Below are 8502 nucleotides of genomic sequence, written 5' to 3' on the forward strand. Positions count from 1 at the left end.
AATGGACTCAGAGAGACAAATAAGAGAAAGAAGTCTAGTCCATCTATTTCCTGACACGTCCGTAATAGAAATCAAGGAGCATTTGACCACATACAATTCAAAATCTCTTGTGAAACAGAGAGCCTTAAGATTGATGAATGGCCTATACATTGATGTGGAGAATGAGACAAAAATCAAGTGGCAAGAGATCTTCAAACAAAAGGATGTCAATGAACAATCTCAAATTGAAATTGTTGATGTCACCGAGCAAGATCCAAATGTCACCGAGGAAGGTCCAGACCCGATTGACACTATTCAAATTGATGAAGATGTAATGGATGAAGCAGCACCGGAGAAGGAAATGATTGAAGGCACTACTTATACAAAACTTAGAACAAGTTCAGCCTTATCCATCAGTGAAGCCACCTGTCTCAACCGAAGCTCCCAAGGACACTGAGCAAGGCACCGAAGGTAACAAATCTGAAGCTGCAGGAGATACAACCAAAGATCAAACGTCTCAAGCACAGAAAAGCATTGCAAATGTTACAACTAAGACTCCTAGCACCAAGACACCAAAAGACACTACAACGGCTATAGGAACTGACCAAAGTGTTGCATCTACCAAGCAACCTACCGAGGGTCAGCAAGCCTCACAAGCACTTGTCTTAGTGCCATAGACCAAAGGAAAAGAGAAGAAGGTGAGAAAGCATGGTTTCAAATTTGACTTATCTAAACCAATCGTGTTGCCCATTGTAGACATCTCCAAATTGAAAGGGCAAGCACTCACTGAATTTGGTGAACTATGCAAAGCAAAGGCCAAATAGGAGAAGCAATTGGCCATACAAAAAAAGAATAAAGTACTTCAGAAGGTTAGGACACTACTCACAGAAATGCTACCTTCAGCAATAGTGTCAACCGATGCAGCCATCCATATTCAACTGGATGAACACCTAAATCAAATTGAAACATTTGGAGTTGATGCATCTGAGTACTTAAGCAAGCTCAAGGATAAAGAGCTAACTGCTAAAATGATAGAGGAAGTACAGAAATCGATTGTTGTTGGCAAGGTAAAACTTGTCAAATTTATTGCTGAGTTGTCCCCTCAACTCAAGCATATTCTTTATTTATTCCAGAAATTGTGTACATTTTCCTTATTTATTAAAGATGTCAAAAAGAAAACTGATGCAATTGAGAAAGAGATCACCAATCTCTCCACTAAGTTGACCATCGAGCCTAATTCAGTTCAAAAATTTTATACAAAGCTTCAACAACTCATGGCTCAACAGTTAGAACTGAGGAATGAAGAGCATCAAATAAGGATGGATATAATGACCCTTCAGACATTATTCCTTCCTCATCTCTCATCAGCATAGGAACAGATCAATAGAGCTACACGCCTATCAACTAAACAAGAGGGAAGCACTCTTGATGGCTTAATATCACTCTTATCTAATATTCAAGCACAAAATTCATTAATGGAAAGTGTAAAGGATTCACTCTCAATTTCCCTCACCGACGCTCGGACCAAGTATAAGTCTATTTTTGATCAGTTACCACCTCCGGATGGAAATTGAGTTTTTGATGTTTGTCAAAAAGGGGGAGTACTATTATGATACTACATAGAGGAAAGTAATACCTAGCAAAGGGGGAGTAATTCTATATTTGGAGAGTAATATAGTTTTGATAACATAATTTTGAGTATTGTATACAAGGGGAGTATACCGAGCAGAATATACAGAGCATTCAGAGCACACTAGCACAGTACAGAACCAAACATGCAAAATTCAAAGTTATGTACAGAATAATGATAAGGGGAGTATATCTACATATACTATTTCATTGACTATTGTATATATTGTCAAGTATAGTCATTTTGCAAGTATATAGTTTTTGAGTTATGACTTTGAAAGTAGTTTTTGTCAAACATCTCAACTAATGTCAAAAGGGGAGATTGTTACTACTTATCAAATTGCCATTAGTTTCATATCCAAAGTCATACTATATATTCTAGTCGGTTAGTATTACCGAATCATGTAGTCGGTACACACAAAGAAGTCGGTATGAATAGTCTAGTCGGTTACAGAAGAAAGCAGTCACAGAACGCAGTATTCACCGAGCTGTTTACTGAGTAATGTTTCATGGCTACTGAGCAGTAAAGTTAACTCACCGAGTGAAACATTTTACTAGATACATGGAACCTAGTCATGCACATGAAAACGTGTTACAAGATCGAGGCACATCTAACCGTTTTACATTGGAAATTGCACTAGGAGATTGTGTATGATTACAAGGTCAATCTAACCAATGAAATATTTTGTTTAGTTATTCATTCGAAGAATCTTTTTGTAAGATCGAAGCAATGAATTAGATCACCACTGTAAGAGATCTATTTATACAACATGATTTTAGGGTTAGATATAATAAGAGATGTGAGATATGTGTGTGTATGCATGAAGGAAGACTGTTACAGAGACATAGAGAGGTCATCGAGAAGGTTATCAATGAACAGGCGAAGAACAGAGTAAATATAAGGGTTTACTGAGTTACAATATGGGTTACCGAGGTATGCTACAAGCTAGGTAATCTTATTCTGAGCACATAGAATCTGCCATAGCATTTCAGATGTAAAGTTGGAGATATTTGTAATGATTTTATTTTAAAATTGTGAAGTTGTAAGAGAAACCTTTAACAGGGTAAAAGACTCTAACCAAGTCTATAAATTATAAATCCTCTAACCAGGTGGAGCATTTATATAGTGTTGTAAAATCCTTTAGTAAGGTAGATCTAACAGATCATGATACTCCTAAGATGGTAAGCTATCAGAAATAGCTAAATGTAGCTCTAACCGAGCAATCTTTATTATTGCAATAGTGAAGTTGTGGGTGCCATCCCCATCGTAGTTTTTCTCTCTAACCAAGAGTTTTTGCGTAACCAAAATATTTGTGTTATGGAGTGAATCATGTATGATTGTTATCTGTTTGTTTTAACTTTATTTTATGTTACTGCACTATTCTATTTATGCATAACAGTAAGGTTATTATTGAATAAAAGTGTTGGAGTACTGATTCACCCCTCCCCTCTCAGTACATTAGCTTTCCATATTGGGCCTAACATAATCTCCCTATTTCTATCCTAGAACACATATTTTCAAGTCCAATTGTTGTTCCTCCTTCTAAGAAAGATCTAGATATCCTTTCCATTCTTCCTAATGATACCATTGAAATCCAAGAGTAGAGAACCTTTAAAGAGGAATCTATTGATCTTCCTCCTTATAAAGATCAAAGTATCCTTTTAGCTTCATGTCTATCACATGACTCTATTATCCCTTTAAATCATTCACAAGATTCCTTTGTTCCTCCTTTGTTCCTCCTTTGTTCCTCCATCTTCATGTCCTAATCCTCCATATAGACCCCAATGTCTCATTTCATTTGACGATCCCATTTTTTCCTCCCATTCCATCTTAGGAAGAGCTTTTCATCAATCCTGATCCTCTGTGTGATCCCGATCCACCTCATTATTCTAACATGTTGATGCAAGATTTTCATGAATCCCCTACATGCACAATGGTTTCTTCCACTTTGGTCCAGTCCGATCCATTTCATGATCTCATAATCCTATCATGTCATATCCACCTCATAATGGACTCGCGTCTTCTTCCCAAAGAAAAGAGTATCCTATGGGTCAAAATATTTATAAAGGCAAAGGGGTAGACCTTCACAAGAAAGAAACCCTCTATATCAAAGAAAATATTAATGGTCATGGCCTTAGTGACATTCCTCAAGACATTGGTATCCCTACCAAACCTAAATCCAAACATATGCCTTCCCCTTCATCCCTTCCATCCATTTTAGGTCCTTATATCCCTCCATCACTTATGAAAGGTCAGCAAAGGTACACATCCTTGAGAACCTTTCATACATCCAAAATACCTTCATATCATTCCTATCCATCCACACATTCTTTTCCTTCTCCAAGAAATTTGAATGTCAATCATACAATCCGTAAGTCTTAAAATCCACATGCATTCAAGGATCAATATGTCGCATATAATCGACATGTCAAAACAAAGAAAAATATGATCCAAAAATAAATAAATATCCAAAAGGCCACAAAGGCCCATTGCTCGAAAAGAAAATTCAAAAGCTATATGGGTTCCTAAGGAACTTGATGAAGAAATGTAGTCCAAGGAACTACAAAAGAATAATAAAAAAAAAAACTATGTCGCTTCCCAAGCAACTCCTTCAAGGACAACATTATAAAGAAGCATCTAAATTGGCATTCAAAATTTCTATTCAGCCATCCAAACCTTTCAAATCTATTTCTCCATCACCTCCTTCATCCATTTTGGGTCCTTATGTCCCAAAATCCATGACCTTTCCATCATCCAAATCTCAATATCTGAAATCTTCTTTTCATCCATCAATCCACCACCCCTCAAGGTGTGTGTCAATGTTGATCTTGCCAATATTTCCATCCTTGTAAGCACAATTCTTCAAATATCCTATCCATTGTCCAATGCATATTTTCTATCCTTCCATCCCTCTAATCCAATCTTTTTCATAAAATCCTTACCTTAGTCCCATCTCATTTTCATGTCATTATCTTGCCAACCTGTTTGAGCATACCTTCAATAGCCATGGTTTGTTGCAACACAAATATCAAAGGTACCATCCAGACAATGAGACACTTGAGTCCTTTCTTTGTTTCCTATCAAGCATTCATTATCTTGACATGTCCCTCATGCCATGCCATTGCTTTACATTGTCATATCTAGTCCCTTATCCCACCGTGTGATAGCCCTTGGAAATTGAATTTTCTCTATTTCCATAATACATGGCCTTTGTCTTCTCTTTACCCAACATTTCAGCAAGCTTTTTTATCCATTCATTATATTCCTTGCCTTTCTAGATGTTGTGGGCAAGATATAAAAAATCAATAAAAAGGAAATAAAGTCCTAAAAGAACAACTAAAACTCAAATAAAGTCTTGAAAAAACCCCATAAAAATAAAATGATGACTTGAAATAGTACAAAAATACTCATAAAATGTCTTAAAATAAAATAAAAAACATTTGTTCAAGAAAAGAGTTCAAAAAACCCTAAAAACTAGAAAACTTCAAAATCCAAAAACAATTACTTGCATTTCATCTTGTCAATAAATTATCCCTTTTGTACATGTAGATAGACATTTGAGTGGACAACAAAACATCAACATTGTCAATCGAGTAAGATCAACATTATCAATCCTTTTTCAATTATCATGGGTCATATACAGAGTGTAGTTACTCAAAACTAGACTATGTTATGTCTTAAACGGGGTATTGCATTCCTGAAAACGGGGTATTGACTTGATTGGATTTGTGCAACTTGTATTTTTATTGATTTATCTTTGATCATGTTCCTATGCTACTCAAGGATGTCACTGAGTGATTTAGAGGGATTGGGATGGTTTGTGATCATTTTTGGTTTTGTCTTTTTGTTTGCTGGGTGTTTCATAACATTTTGGGGCAAGTATGTCTTGGGTGTTTGTGTTGGCATGTTAACATTTTAGCTATCGCACATATCTCAACCTTTGACACACGTAATGTATTAGGCTGGTTCAATCATTCCTAATCTGTGTCATGTTTATTTTATGCAAAAGGGATTGCATTATCGCCTTGGCTTTCAGTGTCATGGTATGCCACATCCATTTTTGCCACATTAAATTAAGGCTCTTACCTACATTTTAGCATTTGTGAAAGAAAGATTTCATCACACTAATAATTCTTCACTTCTCACTTGCATTTCTTCTGGCTAACGTTTCTTCTATCCCACCACTCATTCTATCTATTCATCAAATCAATCATTATCATGCTATCTATTCTATCTAATCAATTGAGAATTTCTTCATTTTATATCAATCAACCCCTTGTTTACAATCAATTAACATTGTTCACTTCTTACTAATCATTTTTCTCTTTCATATAATATTCTTCTCTTCTTTCAAGAGATTATTCATTTGTTTCATACATACACAACCTCTCGAGGGGGCATCCTACCTCCATCCCTTGGTCTACAAGGGCATGATTTCTCACTGTTTTTTCTTTCAAACAATGCTCAGAATTGCATTGTCTCAAAGAGGGGCAAAATGTAGACATTGAAAATTGTCATGTCTTCGACAAAACTTTTCACCAACATTTTGTCTAAACTGATTAAATAATTTTAATTATTCAATTAGTACTAATATTATTCTTCTAATTTCCTATAATTAAATAATTCTTAATTATTTAATTATTATTCTTCTAAACCATTAATTAAATAATCTTCATTATTTAATTAATATTCATCATTATCTCTTTCTAATCAATTAATCTTGATCTTAATCAGCTAATCTTAACTATTCCTCTTTGATTAAATAATTCACTTAATTATTTAATCCCTTTATTCTAAGCTAATTATTCTTCAATCCCTTTCTCCAGATTATTCTAATTATTTAATTACCATGTGTGGGTGAAAAAATAAATTTTATTTATTTATTTATGACCCCACTTATCTCTTCCACCTTCTAATTTTCATTCCCACTTAGCTCTTCTGTTTTCCAATTTTTATTCCCATTTATCTCTTCCACTTGCTAATTCATCACTACTCCTTTCTTCCACTCTCAAATGGCATATTTTAGTGAAAATGAATACTTCCAATAATTATGCCGAGAGGCATATTAGGCTCATAGACAGATGTAAGATTCTTTGTCAATAAACATGAAACTCATTTAAGTTGACATGAATTTGGTCGTCAACCAATTTGTTGAATATAATTTTAAAATCTAATTTTTAAATTTTTAAATAAATATTCCATTTAAAAATTAATATGTTTTTTTTCAAATATTTTTAAATAATTTATAATATTTTGATTAGTAATATTGTTAAACTAACTTTAAAGAAAAACTTAAATTTAAATAAAATGATTTCAATAATATAGATATAATTAGGTAGAGGGGCATAACACTACAATGACACCCACCCTATTTTCTTATCTATGTCATTTTAATGAGTAGACAACGGATAATTTAAACGTAAGTAAACTACTAAAATCTAAATTAAAAAGGAACTTCCTTTATTATTATTATTAAAAATCTAGATTTAAAATAAACTTCTATTTCTTTCCATGCAAATAATTTCATATTCTAAAATAAGACTAAATTCTAATAAATATTAACCATATGAAATTAAATTAATCTATGCTAAAGCTATTTTTTAAAAAATTTGATATCTTTCGGTGTCTTCCAGACATAAATTTTATTTAATAAATATATATATGATAGTTATTTTCACTTAACTCTATCTCATTTTGGCATATTTTTGTTGAAAATGAATATTTCCAATAATCATTTTCACTTAACTCTCTTTCCATTTATATTTCTTCCTTAACATTCGAAATATTAAGTTTCTAGATATTTGATTATGGGGTCTTGTTACTATTTTGAAGATATAAAGAAACTTAATATTTGGTGAAAAAGTCAAATCGGTTGAGACTATAAAAAATGAGTCCACAAATATGTGAAAGGCCCTCAAAAGATTCACTTAATAATATAATGGGATAGAAAATTCATTCATAAGGTAAAAAAATACCCTTAATTTCACCTCTACTACTCAAAATTATATTTTTGACTCCCCTTATACAAACACTAATATAATTAAAATGCTCACTATTTTCAATAATTGACTATTGTAATCATATTTGCTTAATTTTTTGATATATTTGTGTAGCCCCTTAGTATTTTTACCTTTTCAATTCTAAACACTTCTCACACCTACATCTAAAAAAACATTTTTTTTAATATTTAAGCTTTAACAAAATGAACTTAATTGAGTTCTAGCGATATGTCTGTTTGAATTAAGGAACAATGCGAGGGGGGGGGGGGTGAATCCATGTTCTGCAAATCTTACTTTTAACTTGTTCTTTCAAGAACTTAACAAATTTAAGCAAGAGAAAGATGCAATAACAAAAGAAAAACAACCAAAAAATCATAACACCACAATTTTTTTACATGGAAACCTTCTTAGGGAAAAACCACGGTGGGGATGAACCCACAAAATCATTGTACTCTGGTAAAAGTATTACAATAGAAAATGCACTTGCATTGGGGCACACTGCCTAGAGCTCACTGCTCAAGAGGAGTCTCACTACCTACAAAATCATTAACAAAATATTACATAAATATTCAACTGAAGAATAACATCTATAAATGCCAAAATATAGTTCTAGCTAAGCCCAATACACTAGTTTCGTACACTTCACCTCTCACTACCCTGTTACACTACTCTGTCAAAGATCTGGAGCATAGATCTTTATCCTCTACACATGAAACTACGCATAATCGATTATTAACACCTTTTTCATTAAAAAAATGATCAAAAACATCGATCATATATATCCACAACAAGAAATTAGATCCATCACTTGTCAGCTCATGAAGTCTTATAACATTATTCAAACGTGTATGAACAATCGGCTGAATTCAAGCACAAAATATAATGTAGACCAAA

This window comes from Cryptomeria japonica, chromosome 11 (assembly GCF_030272615.1).
Source record: "Cryptomeria japonica chromosome 11, Sugi_1.0, whole genome shotgun sequence".
Lineage (NCBI taxonomy): Eukaryota > Viridiplantae > Streptophyta > Pinopsida > Cupressales > Cupressaceae > Cryptomeria > Cryptomeria japonica.